Source organism: Acomys minous (genome assembly GCF_964271855.1).
Source record: "Acomys minous genome assembly, chromosome: 4".
Lineage (NCBI taxonomy): Eukaryota > Metazoa > Chordata > Mammalia > Rodentia > Muridae > Acomys > Acomys minous.
Window position 1 is genome coordinate 77,157,582 of NC_140486.1, and position 18,318 is coordinate 77,175,899.

The window sequence follows — 18,318 nt, forward strand, 5'->3', positions numbered from 1 at the left end:
CTCTTATTTTAGAGGACTGCATGTAAACAGTCCTTGAAGGAATTCATTCCATGCCTCTCTCTAGTCTAACTTCGCCTAGTCCTGGCCTCGTTTCGCCCATAAGAACCACCTTTGGTTCATCACATAAACAATTTAAACCACTCCAGCGTGTGGAACGTGCACCTGCCAGTCTTTCCCTCATCCTGCTGTTCCTCTGGCTTCTTGTCCTTACCTTCAAAGTTCATCTAAAAGTTTTCTGTCTTGTTGTCCCCCCCCAGCCCCTCCCCCACATTGCCACATCCTCATCTACCCTTTGGTCCTTTGTCCTTTGGCCCCTCCTCCCTCGGCATAATTCCTTGAGTGTGGGCTATGTTTTGTCCTCCACCTCTGGCTCAGAGGTCTTCTGCCTGCCCTTAGAGCCTTCTCACGGTCGGCCTGTCTCTATCCTCGTTGGCACTGGCAGACCAGAGTGGCTTTTCTTTTCCATTCCCAGTACTAGGCTAAGACCAGACAACATGCTTAAAACATCACTATTGGGGACCTTAATAGAGACAGTATCCAACATTTCTAAGCCTCTTCTTTCTTTTTTTCATTAAAAAAATGGGCATCTGTGCATGGGCACATACGGGCAGCAGTGCCATGAGCACCTTTCTAGTATAGACACAGCTGGATGCCTGGCATTAATCCCCCGGTTTCCCTCAATCTCTATATGTAATAGATTTGCAAGTCTATTACATACCTATCAGAAACAGTGCTTAAGAATATGCCAAGGCAGCCAGGTGGTGGTGCCCCACGTCTTTAATCTCACCACTCAGGAGGCAATGGCAGAGGCAGGCAGGTCTCTGTGAGTTTGAGGCCAGCCTCATCTACAGAACAAGTTTCAGGAAAGCTAAGGCTGTTACACAGAGAAACCCTGCTTCAAGAAGCTCTGGTCTCTTTCCTCTCTTTCTCTAGCATTACACTCCTTCTCTAAGTATGTTGCCTGCAAGACCCTTTGAAAATCCCAGTCTGATCACATCTTACCTGTTCTGGAAGACACCAGTGACTCTCCTCTGTCATTTGGAAGGCACTATAACCTTGTTTCTCTGCTCCACACTGAGGCCTCTCACCCAGGCGCCTCACCTCTTTAGCCCAGGCTCTCCTCCTCTCCTCAGTGTCCCTTGAGACACCCTGTTCCATGGCTTAGGCTCTATCTTCTGTTCTCAGTACTTTCTTCCTTCTCCCCCACATGGTGATTTCCTCCTGGGTTGTAAAACATACCGCCTCCCCCCCCCCAACCCCCCCGTCCCCCCGCCCCGCAGAACCTCTTTTTTCACAAGCCTTCTTTGATCTTTTTCAGGAGGGATAAACCTTCCCCCTTCTCTCATCTGCTGTCAGAACGTGGTACCCCTTGTGTTTGAAGTCTTATCGCAGTGCATTCTAGACAGTTGAGAGCTATCTGAAGATTGCGCCAGGACTGCAGCTCAGCCATAAAACCATCTCAATAGCTTATCGCACCGCTGTGACCAGAGCTCAAGAAATACGTCCGGCATGAAGATGCCTAGGGACACTGGAAACATGCCGCCAGGACCAGAGTTACAGCAGAGCTAGCCTTGTGTTGGCATGAGTGTGAAAGCACTATTTGTTCGGAAATCCAAAAGGTCTCAAAAGATTGGTCGCCGCAACCAATCCCTAAACCAGTGACTTTTGCGTGGCGTGCACCAGGTGAGACAAGCCGCTTGGGGGCACCAGAGACACTCCGCACCTCTCCCCATGGCTCCAGGATCTGTCTGGCCAGATTTCTCTTTAGCTTTCATCAATAGCTACAAACAGACCTAGCTTCTCTCTGTCTGAGGCTCAAACTGGAGGTCCCACTTCGCCAGCGATGTAGACGGACTTGATGTTAAAAGTGATTAAAACGAATTAAGAAAAATATGAAGAAAGTGATTAAGAAGTTGTTTGCTACTGAACACTGGAGTAGGTTTAAATCTCTCACCAGACTACAGAAAGTTAAGCCACTTCCCATAGCAACAGCACATGCACAAAGATGGGCCGTACCTCTGCCTGGCATTTCTCAGCAGCGTGACAGGAGTCCGGAGGAGGGCCACACCTGTGCTCCCATAGGACAACTAGTAATTCCTCCCTCTGAGTGTCAATAGGAGCCCTGACTTTTCTATATGACTATCTTCCCCATCAAATCCCTATTTCAAGAGCGGGGCGGGCACAACTCTGGCAGTACGGCTTGTGGTTAGCAATGAACCTCTTCAGCTAGTTTGTGAGAGAGACAGAGGTTTCTCTCGTGTTCCGTCTTTGAAAGCATGTCCTACTAATCAATTCGACTTTCAGTTTCTCTAAAGAAAATGCTTCCCTGGGAAAGGTAAGAGGCTGAAGAAAATGTAGCCGAAATTAGCTTCATTTTGGGTTCTGCAGATGCAACGGCCTCCACCGCAACGGATGAAGGCATCGTGGCTTCAGAAACGAGCCCTTCACCGAGCTATGAAGAGCCCTCCATGAATCTTAGCTTATAATTATGGTTTGATTCTTTGGGGGCACGTTACAGGCAAGCATCTCCAGGCTTCATTCCCCGGCCGAGCCTTCTGCTCAACTCGGCTCATCTGGTGTGCTTGCCCCTCACCCTCACCCTCCAGTTATTTGCTGATGACTATTTAATTATCCCTGGCAGGCTTGAGAAACCTCGGTGATTAAGAGTTATAATACTTTGTTCCATTAATCTTCCTGGATTCTTTTTCATTTAAGGAAATCAAAATGTTTCTTGTTAATTCTCCGTGTACCTGCAGGAGCTTGGTAGTTAGTGTTAGAGGGAAATAGAGCTGTAATAGTGGCAATTGACCGCCTCGGTACGCAGCAATTAGGATGTGTGTGTGCTGGGAGGTTTGGGAGGCTCGCCATGCTTACTTAAGGCTCACTTAGACCACAAGCCTACACTCTGTTGTCTATTATAACGTGAGCTCACATGCCTGTTCCTGGGTTCATCTGCATTTATTGAGGAAGCATTGTACCATCCCTACCATTTCCCCATCTAAGGAGCTGGTGTAAAATTTGTCCAGTTTTTTGAGATGTATTTTATGATTTTGAACCATGTTCATGTGTTTGTGTCTCCACTGCATACGTGTATATGAAAGCTGTGGTCACGAGGCCAGACTTGTTAGAGCCCTTGGAGCTGGAACTACAAGTGTCTGTGAGCTGCTCCCACTTGGGTGGTGTGGGGACTGCATTCCCTCTAAAAGAGCAGTTTGTGCCTTTAACCACTGAGCCATCTCTCCAACTCCTGTATACTTCTAATCAATCTTTGAGATTATCACTCTTTCTACCAAACTATCGGACTCACCAAGATTCATGGGGAAGTGGGTGGCCCGGGCCATTGGGATTTAGACCCTTCTGTTATTGACTTTTCTTAAGAAAGTTTTCACCGTAACCAAGGCTGCATGTTCTATTGACAAGGAAGGAAGTGTGGGAAAAACAAGAGCAACCTCGATGGTCCAGAGTCTAGTTAATACTGCTGCTAGCTTCTATGTTACTAGCTGCGGATTTTTCTTCTTTAATAAATGACAGTGATAAGATTTTTATTGAACTGAGGATCTTTTATGAAATGGGGAAGGCAGCAGTAGGTGGCGGGGGTGGCTTGGGGGGGTGGGGTGGGGTTGGGGGTGGGGTGCAGATGCTTCCCAGGATGGGTCAGATGAAACATACACCTGCAGCTGAGTTAAGTACTGAGTGATGAGGACTTAGTGGAAGTAAATGCCTTCTTCTAAGAACAGCAAAATCAAGCTAGTGGTCGTGGGCACAATCTGCTTGTAATATTTGTTCTGTCATATGCCGAGGTAATTGGATCTATCTATGATGGGTGGCGCCAATCTGATTAGAAGTAGTCAGAGGAGAGTTTGTATTTGGAGGAGACTATGTTCTGTTTTCAGTGCCCTAGAGGATCTTCAGAACTGTTCAGCTAAATTTAGGCTGTGTCTTTTTAATTACCACTTTACCACTGCGACCCCATTACTGCCTCTGAGTGATGACTTTGTTCATTTTTCACTTAAGGGTAATGAACGGCTTGCTTAATCTAGTTCCGTCATTCAACTTTGTCCCAAGGAGGTTCTTCATAGACAATTTCCATTTTAATCAGAAGTGAACGGGACTGCTGCCTTTAGAGTGGTCCAACTGCGGGCTTACTGGGAGTGTTATCAACTTTGATCTTTATCCAATTTAACTTTTCTGCCAATGCTTCCAGTAATGTTCTTTAGCCTGAAGAAAGCAGAGCTCACAGTGTGGCAATCTCCTAGACCTCCCCAAAAGACAAGTGGGGAGGGGAGCGTTGAGAGGATGGGAGAAAAGAAAAGGACACAGACTACAATGCTGGTCTTGGCCTATGTGGCAGTGGGGAGCTGGTACAATCTTCCAGGACAATCTGGGACTTCTCCTTACCAGGAGTCCATGTGGAGATTCCTTTTGGCTAGCCAAGGTGCTATTGAACAAACACAGTCTTCCCCTAGTGTTACTGTCTACAAGCCTGATGACAGCCTGGGCTGAGGGTGATCGGCACGGAGGATGCCCAGCCAGTGCTCAGCTCTGGAACAGGCCTAATGGCATCTATAGTGACACTGGCAGCCACAGTCGATGGCTGGGCAGCAGGCAAAGCCTTCTGTTGTTCAGCTTGTGCAGACCACAGCACGGGCTTTGCTTTTATAGCCTCCAGATTGCTTCTCTGGCCTTTGAAGGGGAACAGTTAGGATGCCAGCAGCCCGTTCTGTTTACGGCCCATCCTCTGCTCTGTCCAGAACCCCTCCCTCCTTGTCAGCTTAGTCATCTTCTGCAGTTAGATTCCCATCCGCCTGTCTTTCCGGATCTCCACTCCCTCCTCCCCCCAAGCTCCTACTCTTTTCTTTCCCTTCAATAACCTTGTTGAGATCGAATTGCATAGTAAATGTCACATACTTAAAGAGTCGAATGTCATAAGGTTTGACGTATGCATTTACTCAGGGGAATTATCAGTTCCGTCAAGATAATGAACGCATTTCTCACACTGAAAGTTTCACGACACCCCCGGTAAAGATCTGGCAAAGATCTCTTTATCTTTGCAAAGGTCCTCTTTCTATGGTCTTACATAAATAAATGCCCCCTCCCATTTTGTCGTCTGGTTTTTTTACCCAGCACAAATATTTGGAATTCGTCCACACTGTTGTGTATATCTAAGGTTCACTCTTTTCTTTTTAATTGCTGAGGGGTAATCCATTTCTATGGACTATCACGGTTTATTATACTTATTTATTGAGCAGTCATTTCTTTTATTCTATAAATCCATAGTTTTAAAAGCTGGGAGAGCTTTGCAGATAACTTACCTGAGAACATCACTGCACAGGTTAGTTAACTGGAGCAGGACTCTCCAGCCTGTGCTTGCTGAATTCCAGTAAGAAGACAGGCATTGAGGAGGGACACTTATTAAAACAGCCTCTGGACTCTAACACAGGTAGACTGTGTCCCATGTGGAACATCAACCAAGTCATTTCTTTTTTAGATAATTTGTATTCTATAAGGCTGCCCAGCCTGCTCAACGCTGAGGTTGTATATAGGTGTGTGATGCCACACCCCTCCCCCAACTAGCTGAAATTATTTGGTCAAAGCCATAGAAGGTTAGGAGCCAAGGCGGATGTAAATACCATTTTTTAATTTTAAAATCAGATTTCCTTTCCCCTACATTGTGTGGAGACCTGTAACATCAGACACATGAAGCCTGACGCCATCTGTACCATGACTCACTTTACCGCCTCAGGAAGGCAGTGCTCCAGCTCTGGGGCTCTGAGCTACACTAATAGTAAGCTCATTCTTCTGTGTGTGTGTGTGTGTGTGTTGTTGTTGTTGTTGTTGTTGTTGTTGTTGTTGTTGTTACCATTGGTATGAACAGCAGCAAAGTAAGACCATCCCTTGTGATTAGAATTATTTTACTTTAACAAATAGCCATGACCCCGCTAGAGAAGTCTCTTGACCTCTCTGCATTTTAATACGTCTTTATCTACAAGTGTTGTCATCGCTAGTTTTGTTTCCTTAACTTTATGGATCAGTACTTTAGATACATCTGGAGTTAGTAGGACACACAGAGCAGGATGCACAAGACCAGGGGACTGTCCAGATCTCTCTCTCTCTCTCTCTCTCTCTCTCTCTCTCTCTGGTTTGAGGAAGAAGAAGCCATGAAGCCTCACTTGATATGTTTCCTGGAAGGCTAACTGTGTATATTTCCTCGGCAGATATAATTTCAGTGACTTTGGGTTACCTTCTTCCGAAAGTGAACTCACCAGGCCGAATAGCAGCTGACATCTGCCGGCTGACAATATGCTACTTCCCCTGTGCAGACCAGCTATGGAAGGGCACCAAGGCTGTGAGAGACCAAGCGGCAAGAGAGCCTTAGAAAGAGGAGAGGAACATGGCTCCAAAGCACCCTGTCAGAAAGAAACAACTACTTACTTCCCTTTGATAATTTGGGCATTTTCTTAACAAGACTTTCCACATCTCAGCTGGGCCATTTAAATGCATTTGCTATCTTTGAAGACCTAGAAGTTTTTGTTTCAGGGGATGGGATGAAATCAGACTTCGGGCATCCTTGGGTGGAGCTGTGGGAGGCTGCAGTATCCACTAGCCCTCCTGGGCTCCTGGTTACTGCATATGGAGTTCCTTGCCTTTGTTATTGGATCTTCATTGTGAGCTATAGGGTCTTAAGCATCCTCTGCGTTTGCTGTTTACATATCAGCACTAATTGTGGCATGAAGGGCTTTGTCTTCGAGTCACAGGCTTGGTAATGAGACAGAAGATTAGTAATTAGGCAGTGGTTCTAATCTGAGCTCACTTAGTGTTTGTGGGCCCCTAGGCAAGCCGTTTAACCTTTCCAAGGCTAGTCCCTCATCTGTAACATGCTAATGCTAACAATAGCGTGCACACTTGTGAGTGGCTGTACAGATTAGAGATGTGACCGATGAAGTGCCTGGTCCGTAGATGGTGAAGGAATGTCAGCTTGCAGGTGTCGCGGCGCAGGGGACAGAAACTTTCTGAGTTCTCAGTACAACTGACCAAGGGCCGACAGAGCCTACAGGGGTAGTTAGGGTCCCATCACCTGGGAATGGCTCTGTGTTTTGTTCCTCGTACCTCATGTCTCCCAAACACGGCTATTATCACCACGGAGCTTGAGTTTTTGCAGCATTTCTGAGAATCATACAGCTAACCTGGGTGTTGACTTGAGAAAGGACTCTGGTAGATTTGCAAAGCCAGCAATTTAAATGTTGCTGCATTCCAGACACAATTATAGAATGCGTACATGCACAATGACAGATGGTTCCCACACGTGTGACAAGGAAGCTAATCTCGTTGCTTTACGGTCACACTTCTATGACAATGCAATTTTACTTTGCCAAACTGTATATCTGTGTTTATGTGCATATCCATGCTCCTTGACGGCTTATTTCTGTGCCCAACCAAAACCAAGTACAATAAAAACTGTCTCTTTCCGCTCCAGTTTGTTATTTCTTGCCTGTGTTATGACAGGAGCTCTCGCTGTGATTTCTGTTCTGTCGTAATGAGAAGCTGTGACAGACATGAACAGAAGAGGCTTCGAGTGGAAGGCTCCCCAGATTTTCTCACGCCTCCCCCCAAATGTGAGTCTTACTATTACAGTGGTGGGGTGGAGAAGTATCATATTGAGAAAGAAGAGAGGAATCTAAAAATGAGAAAACAGCTGCCAAGACAAATTCAGAAGAAGTGTCCTGATGCTTGGGGAATGTTTAGAGAGTTTGTTCTTGGCATTGTTGCCTATAATCAGCAATTAGCAACTCGTTGATATGGCATTTGTTAAGTTCCTCCATTATAAGGTAAGGACTATTGAAAGCGCATTAAAGCCAGTAGGAAAACACACTGCCACATTCACTGGAGAATACATTTCAGGCGCTAGGAAGAGGTGGTTAGCCTGAAGCCAACTAGTTCTTGGGAATCAATAATCTCATTAGACCCCGTGGGTCTCTAGACTTAGCGGAGTGGCACCATTGCCACACTGTCTCCACCCGTAGGCACCCACCTTAGTAGAGAGATAAAGGTTTTTATTTTTTTTTTCAGCTCTTACATTTGAAATCACTTAAAAGTTGTCTTCTAAATACTGGGCTTAGAGCTGAGGCTGGGGCTGGCCCAGACCAGCAGCTTCTGCTGAGGTCCCTTCCCTATCAGTCAGCTCAGGGTTAATCTGGTTGGTTTTAGAAAAGAAGGAAGGGAAAATGTTTAGATTCATCAGGAGCCTCTGTTTTCCAGCCCACAGCTGCGACGTCGGAAACACACAGTAAAACAGAAGCAATTTGCTTTCTTTCGTCAGTGCATAGGAAACCAGGACATACAGTTTCTCAAACTCTGGCAAACCTGGGAGCCTCCTGCCAGGTGTGCTGCCGAGGGACAGGAACTGTTGCTGATGGGGACAGGTGGAAATGCCTCCGCTTCTGTTTAGAAGCTCTCAGCTCAGGCAGAAAATGCCTGGAATGCCGGTGACTCAGCACCAGCCAGACTCGGCTCAGCAGGCATCGTTTACCTCGGCTTACAGCCTCCTTCTTATTAACCAAAATACTTTTGGAATTGGCAGTATTCTAAATTATGTCAGTAGCATAGAGAGATAGAGTATGGAACGAAAAATATTTACACGATCGTTCGAAGAACGTGGAAAATTTGCTATTGCTTTTGAAGGGCTAAGAAAACCAATTACCACAACTTTGGTGGTTTTGTTCTTTCATGGTTCTGCGGCCTAAGATCCGAAATCAAGGCCTTGCTCCCTTCAGAGGACCCAGGTGAGACACCCCATGGTCCTTCCAGTGCCCAGTGACTAAGTTTGTAGCTAGGCAACTCCTATCTTGTTGCCATTCAACATGGCTTCTCCTTTCCCCCCCTCCTATTGGTGATGCCAAATCCTTTTCTGCCTTAAAAAACATTATTATGTAGGGGCAAATTTAATGCCATATTCTATATGTAATTTATATTCTACAATGAATGCCGTGGTCTGTGAGAAAGTTGTCCTCCAGATGATTCCACTACTTCCTGCACTCTGGGAAAGACCACCCAGTGCCATAAACTAAACCTGCCAGCACTCTCTAGAAGATACAATTAACACCCAACAATCCCTGGAGATTCAGCCTCCTGGACCCAACCTGCTGGAAGGTCTGCATTCCTGAGACTCACAACCTTCCCTGGAGATCCGGTCCCCACTCAGCCTGCCTAAAGGACTACATTCCTGAGACTCAGGACCCCCCTGCCCCCCCTACCCCCCCCCCCCGCTTATGTTTTTTTTCCCTTACTTCCCTGTGACCCCTACCCCTTAATTACAGTTTCTCCTAATAAACCCGTTACCCTTGAAGCTCCGGTATCACTCTCCTATCCTGCTCCATCAGGAAGGATTGTGATCCGAAGCTCTGAGCCCGTGATACAGAACCCTGTGTTTGCTGCATCGGTATCGAGTCCCGGTGGTCTTTTTTGGGGGAGTCTCGCGATCTCGGTAATCTCGGCCTAACAATTAATGTAGCTATTTGTCACCAGATTTATGCACCATTATTTCAGTCAAGGACAATCGCAGCTGAAGATCCTCAGTTACATTTACAAAAACCCTTTTTACGCAAGTAAGGTTGCATTAGCAGGTTAATTTTAGGACTTGGAGATGTTTGTTTGGAGGCCTCTGTTCAACACATGGTACTGCACATGCTTGTTAAAGGCAGACCTAGCAAGGGTGGATCCCAGATCCCCCAGCAGCACAGCTGATGACCTTGTGGTGGGTGGTAGGTGGAGAGCGGGCATCAGAAGGGATGGTGTTTTTGTTATTTAGTTTTGGACCCCGAGTTCAAGCTGCAGCTCGGAGGAAGCGGAACCGGGACCTTGCCCTGAGCTTTCCAACAGGGTCATCATCATTATTTGATGAGGAGGCATGAAAATGAATAAAAGTCTACAGCTTCGTCTGAGCGGGCCTTTATTATATCATCTTTATAAAGATTTTTTTTACCTTAAAATGCTTCAGGATAAACAGTATGATTTATGAACAAAATTAATTTTTCATTTGCGTCCTAGCAGCACTTAGTGTTTGAAGTGTCATGATCAGAAATGCGCACTTCAGGCACGATTACCAAGCACTTGAAATTCTTCTGTAAAATCTGCAACACGAGGATTTGTTAATTAGCGTGAGAGATGTAAAAATAACTTTTCATTAATGAACGAGTGTCAAGTCCCAGCAGCTTTGCATGAAAACAACTTCTGGAAATCTGACAAGGTCAACTACCTGATTCCTTGGAGAGAACCCTTGGGTGAGAACTCCTGTCATCTGGCTGCCCACGGTTTACAGAACACTTTTGTTGATCTGAATGGTACCTGTTTCCAGTGTTTAAACACAGCAGCCACTGCCTTGGAGGGCACCAGCCACCCAGAGGACAGCACGGGCCTCCCCCAAATTTACCAAATGAGATTGACCAAAGTTGTGGCTGCTTCCTGATACACTGGTGGATATTTGCCAAACCTGGCCTATGACCCAGGAAATTATAGGCAAGCTGGGGTAGCCTCACCTACCACCAATTCCACTGATGTTTACCCACAGTTTTGAGTGTTTGTCGAAAGAACACATTGACTTCATTACATTTGCAATAGAATCCTTCAGTTTTTGAACTCGTATTCTGCAATACAGTACTAGGGTCTATGGACTTCCATAAAGCCATACATAGGCTGTGTGGTCTTTTCATCACCTGTCTGAAGTCAGTGATCTGCCTGAAACTGGGTTGTATATGAAAGTAAAAGGAGGAGTCAGCTCTTTTGAGAGACATACTAGAAATTGAAAACTGTGTGGACTACAGTGCTGTGTACACAAAAGGCTCAGCGACAGAGGGATCTGTCTATATGTGTTTATCACACACACAGGTACTGGATGAGGGGAGCCAACTTGGTGGAACTTTATAATGATCAAAAATTGAGGACTGGGGGCTGAAGAGATGGCTTACTGGGTAAAGGCCTTTGCTCCTAGGCCAATGACCTGAGTTCAGTCCCTGGACCCCACATGATGGAAGATGAGATCTCCGTCTACAAGCTGTCCTCTAACCTTACATGTGCGCTGCGTGTGGCACAAAGGTGCATCTATGTGTGCGCACACACACAAAACAAGTGCAATAAAAACCGAGGACAAAATTATAGTTATTTGGCATTCACTTATGTTAATACGGATGTTAATGATAATATTTACAAACCAGTAGAATGTTTGATATTCCTGGTGACAGTGATTACCAGAAAAATAATGGTTTTCTTAATCCTGTGTGTTAAAAGGCTTTCAATAATATTTCATAAATTTAGAAACCATAAAAAGAGAGGTTCTAATAATCTAATCATGAAGCTGGCTCTGCATATCATAGAAATCACATGCATCCATGCGTTATTGCAGCAAACGGAAAATTACAAAGGCGAGACCAATGGCAATGTGATAAAATGTGAGTACAATTCTCTAACTAAAACATTCTAAGATTAAAACTTACACATAGAAGAGAAAAAAGGCCTTCGTAATTGAGGCAGATAGGTCAGGTTTAAGAAAGAATGTCAAATCTTGGCTGCGCTTCCTGACAGCAATCTGCCTTCTTACTCCGTCCAGCAAGAGAATGAAGAGTCTAGGAAGAATCAGAAAGCAGTAAGCTTTTTACTGGGAACATCCATCTGCAGAAGTTTGTACAAAAACCTGAAAGCTCACCACTTGAAAACAGAGCCAGTGACCACTATAAATAGACTCACGGGGTTACTAGAGTCTTGGGTGCATAACAGAAGGGCTTCTGGCCAGAAGAAGTTACTCCCATCTGAAGAAAAGGGGAGGAATAAGAGAAAAAGGAAACAGGACAAACAGGAAATAAGCCAGTGAGAAGACCCAGTTTTTGGTTTTGTTTTAAATGTTTTGGGATGGGGTCTGACTATGCTGCCCTGGCTGGTTTAGAACTTGCTATGTAGACCAGGCTGGCCTTGAACTCAGAAATAATCCTGATCCTGCCTCCCCAGTACTGCAATTAAAGGCACACATCCCCACACCTGGCCTGGGGTGTTTTCTTATGATCATGAACCAGTAGATTCTCATAGCTGAGGCTCCGAAGAGTTCCCACAATTCTGTTTCCCAAACTGTAAGGTCATCAGTGATCAGGCAGGGGGCCTAGTCCACGCAAGGCAGTGTTCTCAATTCTCACACTTGTAGTTGCGTCCTCAATTGACTTGACACTGAACAAAACTTCCTCCCTTGGGGCTTGATAGGTCTTAGGTCCCACTAAAGTTGAAAATACCTTTGTCTCCGTTTTTGACCTGCAAAGTTTAAAAAGTGTAGAGACTAGTTCCATCTTGTTTTCCTGTCTTAAAGTAAAGGGCTAATCAGGGACAGCCCTGAGAGGCTGAGGTTTTGGCTGGCGTTCGGGGCTGTGACAGGAGCTGTCTAGACAGCTGAGCTGGAACAACCTCAGGGCCTGACAGAGAACCTCTGACATGGATATATTATCCCTGTCTTATTTTGTTTGATTAAAGACTTAACAATAAAAACGTGAATGCTATTTTCTAATGCTTCCATGAAAGCTGAATAAAACCTGACGCTTGTGATTTCGTACCAAACTTTTAAATGGCCATTTTAACTCATATTAGCTCCAACGCACAGCCTTAGGCTTATGATGCAACAAAGACTGAATAAGAGGTCCACAGAAGTCTTGGTAATGCTTGAACAACAAGTGCCTGTTGAATATTGGATATTCTATTTTTAGAATTGGAGAGACAGTCTAACAGAAACTTGCCCTACATGGCTGGAGTAGAAATGACACAGTAAGCATCGTCTGGGGCGTCCACTTGTGGTATTAGTCACTTACCGTCATTTACAGTCCTAAGATGAACACCCAGGACCAATTCTTTCATTGCCTAGGAATGTCTGCCTGATGGAAAGATAAGACTCAGCTCCAAGGAGAGCCGCTTTCATGTCAGCCGCCTTTCTACATTATGGTACCTGCAGTTTTTCCAATGGGTATATTCTTGAAAGTCAGTTTATGCATTAGAAATGCTTTCATGAATTTATTGATAAAATCGGTAACGGTAACAGTGGACTTGTTGCTGTTTGTTCAGGCACGGCTGCTTTCACAGGCACAGGGTTCAAGGATCTCAAAGGTTCAGATTTGGAAAATTTTTAGCCATTTCTATGAAAAAAATGTAGGTAAATCTGCCATGATAGTAAACCTTTGATTCAAGGAGCCATCAGAGACCCCAAATGGGGAGGGGGGCAGATCTGACATTATCAGGCTTACAGAAGAATTTCTGTGGCTGCTTTTTGTGTCTTTCCCCTTGTACTTATCTTGTACACATGGCAGAATTCCACCCGGAACATTACTCAGCTTCCTGTCACTGTGACAAAATATAAAGGAAGGCAGGTTCATCCCAGAATTGCTGGTCCCACTACTTCTCAGCTTGAGGTAAAACAAAATACTGTGGTGTGAAAGCTCGTGACATCGGAGGCCCTTTATCTTATGATTGTCAGGAAATAGAAAGACAGGAAGTGGTTGGGGTTCCGGTATGCTTCAAAGGCACAACCCCAATGACCTATTTACTCCAACCAGACTCTGCTTCCTAATGTTTCCAACATTTCCTGCTAGCTCCCCCACTTAGAGCTCAAGCCTTCATACGTGAACCTCTGGGGGACCTTCCAGCTCCAAACCACAGCACCGTCTGTAGCTTACTTACATTGTACTATTACAGCTGGCAGCAAGAATTGGGGGGGAGGGACAACCCCCCTCCCCAAACCAGTCTTAAAGTTCTGACCCTCCCTTGGCTGCTTAGGGTGTACGACCAGATCACTGCTCAGATGAACCATGCAGAGTACGCTTGCCCATCCCTTGGCTTTGGCCACAGGACACGCTTCCCCCGGTTGGCATGCTCATGACATGGATAGGGCTTGGGTTGTGCTTGTCTTGGGTTGTGCCTCTCTTGCTAAGACCACGATAGAGACAAAGTGGCCCTTAGAGAAGCGCGGAACAGACCAGGGCCGAGCTGCTGCCCAGAGTCGCCCAGCTGGAGTCAGTTGTGTGGGCTGTGCTGTTGCTGCTGTTGTTTTGTTTCTGTTAGGTGGTGGTGAGTGACTGGCACACAGATTGCCACCATTCAGTACTCCTAATGCCTGAGAACGCTGAGTGCTCTTGTCACACTAGGTCCCTGGCACTTTGTAAATACTGTATTTTTTGAACTATAAGACGCACCCAATTTTAGACCAGTAAAACAAGAAAAACAGTAAAAAGAGCAATCAGACCATAGGCACACCCTAATTCACCACCACCACCACCACCACACACTTTTGGAGGGAAAAAGTGTGTCTTATGGTCTGAAAAATACAGTAGGATCTTTTAAATTCTTCCAGCTAATCTGGGAGGTAAGTCCCCACCTACCTACTGTATACATCAATCAATCAGTGCCTTGAGAGAAAAGTAATTTGGCCTAAACTACAAGACAGGGAGGGACAGAACCTGAGTTAGTGCCACCAGTTTATGGAGCGCATCTCCTGTCTTCCATTTCTCCCACATGCTCATTCTGACTGACTTGCTAACCTTAGTGGACACTCTACCTGTGTACTCAGCAGGAGGGGCAAACCTGGAAACACAATCCAGTCCATTTGCCCACTCCACACACATTTAAAGAGCACCATGCATCAGAGCAGCATGAGCCATTCTAGGGATGCAGTGGTAAGCCTGAACCTCACCATCAGACAGACAAGCCTCCTCTTCTTTATTACGGGTGTGTTTGCTATAAACACACTCCACATCTTGGTTGCTTTCATCTTACCCTGCGTGTGTAAACAACTCCAGACAAAGGAAACATCTTTAAGGAAGTGCACATCTTTTAGTGTGAGCCCAAAGCCTTTGAGCGCACATCTTTTGGACTGGCAATGGTTGAAATGTCAGTTACAACTACTTTCAGAAATGCACCTAGCTGAGGGCTGGAGAGACGGCTCAGCAGTTAAGGGCACTCATCATGCTCTTCCTGAGGACCAAGAAGAGTTCAGTTCTGAGGACCCATGCTGAGCCACAACTGTCTGTAATCCAGCTTCATGGCTCTCTACTGCCCTCTTCTGGCCTAGTCAGGTGTCTGCACATATGTGGTATACTCACCTACAGATACACACACACACACACACACACACACACACACACACACACACACACACACACAAATGTGAAAACCTTTAAAATTTTTAATTACTAAGTAAATCTGTGTTGTTCTTTGACAGTGGATGTTACTGGGATGCTATAGGTCAAAGAGTTTGGAAAGAACAAAATTACTTCTACTCTCCTACAGGGGAAAAACAATAGGATTTAATAATTCATATCAATAAATATTATTAAACTAAGACCATTTCTGAATTTTAGAATAAAAGTAATTAATCTACCAAAAGAATGGCAAAGCAGGAAAGATTAAAAATTGTAATTAAAGAATGGGACTGACATTTGGTATCAGAGGCATCTTGCAGACTATCTGAGTAGTACACCAAACAAAGTGAATTATTTCTACCATAATACAGTATTTGCTATAATACAATGGCAAGCTAGAAATCTAATTGCAACCTGTCAAGGATTAAAAAAAAAACAACCCATGGTTATAATGTGGAAAATGCAGGAAGAATAGATATGATCTGTATTTTTTAAAAAAGAACAGGGTAATGCTGTCATGTAGTTCTATTTCCGGATATCAGGATTTAATATAATAAGAAAAGACAGAGAAAATGAAAATTGGGGAGACTTTGAATAGGAACTTTAAGAAGGGGATTTGCAGGCGAGTGGAAACAGGCTGATTTTGATTATATTTCAATGTGAGATAAAGTAAAGATGGGTAAATCCAAAGTAAAACATAATTATAAGTTTCCTCATAATCCCTGGCAAAATATTAAAGATTAGATCCCCGAATTGTGTTAGTAGCTCTACATGTTTTACCATTCATGGGGACCCACTGTAAATTAACCATGGTCAGAAGTCAGATACAAGTGTGCTCATATGTGGAAATAATCATAAAGGTGTTTAATAAGATATCTGGAATTTAAAGTTTTTCCTTTCTCTTTCGGAAATGGGGGGGAAAACCCCATAAACTCATAATAGAAAATAACCTTACGAACAGTAGAGTAGGAGTGAGGAGACAGACTGTAAAACTACTCCTGCACCGAGAACAAGGCACAGCCTACCTTCACTACTAAACGTTTACCGTGCTGTGAACAAGCCCTTGATTTCTCTCCCAGTGTCCACTGCGAGTGCCAACTAATTCTCACCAAACACAGACAACGTCACGGAATGTCAGGGGTTAACTGACCAACGCTGCAGACCAGCAGTGGCTGGGAAAGATGGACACTGCTCAGTGTGCTATACCGTGGACCCACCAGTGTGACCAGAGAGGCCAGCAGCCCCTCATGTAAACACTACAACACATAGTTTTGCAGTAGTGATCCATAGGTGAGATTAACAGTTCATTTTTAGGTGAAGAGCTGAGATTTGGGATACTTGATTGCTTATGAGGGCTCTGAAGTTGACCAGGCTAAGTAAACATGGCTGCTCTGTTCTGAGTCTGAGAAAGCCACAGCGTGGTAATAAGCCTGGCGACTCCTCTGTCTTTTTCTCTGTCTGCTCTAGCACAGAAATACATGGACTCACACAGGAACCAGATGCTGATGAAATGTATTTTTGTGGGTTATGTATTGCAGAGATAGGATGGGGATGGAGGTGGAGGAAGGAGTTCTTGTTGTTTTTTCACAAATCACAAGGATTTTTTCCCCTTCTTTTTTACAAACGAAATTAAAACAATAAAAAACACAGAGACAGCATTGTTAGAAAAATTAAGTAAAAATTACATTTCTCAAGTTGTATCATCTTTGAAGAAATCACATTAACCTTTTCCATCTCAGAATAATTTTCTGAAGTATATAAATAAATATGAATATTACTCATTTCCACTTTATTAAGTAGAAATATACATTATTTGATTTTGCTACTTCCCAAATTTACTAATACAGATACTGACATGAGGTAGCTAGATTAGAGGCAGCTTCTATATGGAAGGTATAATATGGCCATGTGTTTACTATTATTGAAAAGAGTATTCATTATATTTATAATTATAGTAGTAGATTGGAAGTAGTTTGGATAATAAGATTCATAAGGAGAAAAATTGCACAATGTTTTCTATATTTTCTTTCAGATTTTTACTCTTTTAAAATTATGTAAATATGTAATGTACAATTTATATCTTACTTTTTACCGATATTAATCAACCCTTGTTTATTTGGATAATAATTTCCGAAGACTATCAGGATATTGTTTTACTTGCTGTTCAGTATTCTACCACATCAATAAATGGGCACTGTCTCCAGCCGTCACCTATTTGCCTTTGCTTTTCAGTGCCTCGTGGTAATAGTGATGAGGTACTTCCCTCGGCTTCCTCTGCAAGTGTCTGTGGGTTCAGGAGTGACCTTTTCCCATCGAGATGTGTTAAGCAGCGATGGAGCAGCATGAGGCGTTTCTCGGACTGCCTCACAGCCATCTTCCGCAAGACCTTCAAATCCCTGCCCTACTCTGCTGCTAGTTCAGGCTGAGCCCAGAAGACCCCTGTGGAAGACAACCGGCGTGATTCCGGCTCTTGCTGAAGGGTCGCTCCTGCCTTTGGGTGGTGTGTGAGAGTCTGTCGAGCTACTGAGATTTGAAGGTTTTTCTGTCACCACTCACACAATCTTAACTATTGGAGACAGTGGCATGGCGGTGGCATTTGAAAGGAGGTACTAACTGCTCATGAGTTATGATAAGTGATGTGTATGCTGACGCTGGGTAGTGAGGAAAACAGGGGGTGGGAAGACCGAGACACATGTGACACAGCAGTGGGAAAATGTGTTAGACGCCATCACCAGAAGCTGCCTAAGGGCAGACCAGGCAGGCAAAGAGCCCTAGGCTCTAGGCGAAGACAAAAAAAAAAAAAAAAAAAAAAGTGTGTCAATTGTTATCAGGAAAGCACTAGAAGAAAGAACTGAGTCATGCAATCCAGTTCAGAATGGTGTCTTTTTTTCTTATGAGCGCAATGATGGTGACATCATCAGGTGCCTGTGAGAGAGTCTTAAAGACACAAAACCCCGAGGGCAGAAGGCAGGCTTGATACTGTGCTTGTGGAGGAAGTCTGGGCGGGGCTCCTGGTAACACAGCTGCGAGTGGACAGGACTGGATCAGAAACTAAACACAGAAGGACTGAAAACCTTCGACCTCCAGAGACAGAATCATCTTTGGGCTCTAACTCAGAAGGAGCACAGAAACTTCTTCCTGAAGGCAGAACCCAGGCTGGGGA

General features: G+C 44.5%; 1 protein-coding gene across 4 annotated transcripts in view; it reads left to right on the forward strand.

The window, feature by feature from the left end:
- LOC311595414 (uncharacterized protein) overlaps positions 1–7,503 on the forward strand; it is a 41,264-nt gene extending 33,761 nt beyond the window's left edge. For 2 of the 4 annotated variants that reach the window (XR_014778432.1, XM_084778063.1), the window contains exons 4-5: positions 1,319–2,335; positions 6,216–7,503. The gene's annotated coding sequence lies outside the window, so the exon portion shown is untranslated. The remainder of the gene's footprint in view (positions 1–1,318; positions 2,336–6,215) is intronic. The other 2 variants (XR_014778433.1, XM_084778064.1) reach the window with 2 other exon arrangements.
- The last annotated feature ends 10,815 nt before the right edge of the window (positions 7,504–18,318 follow it).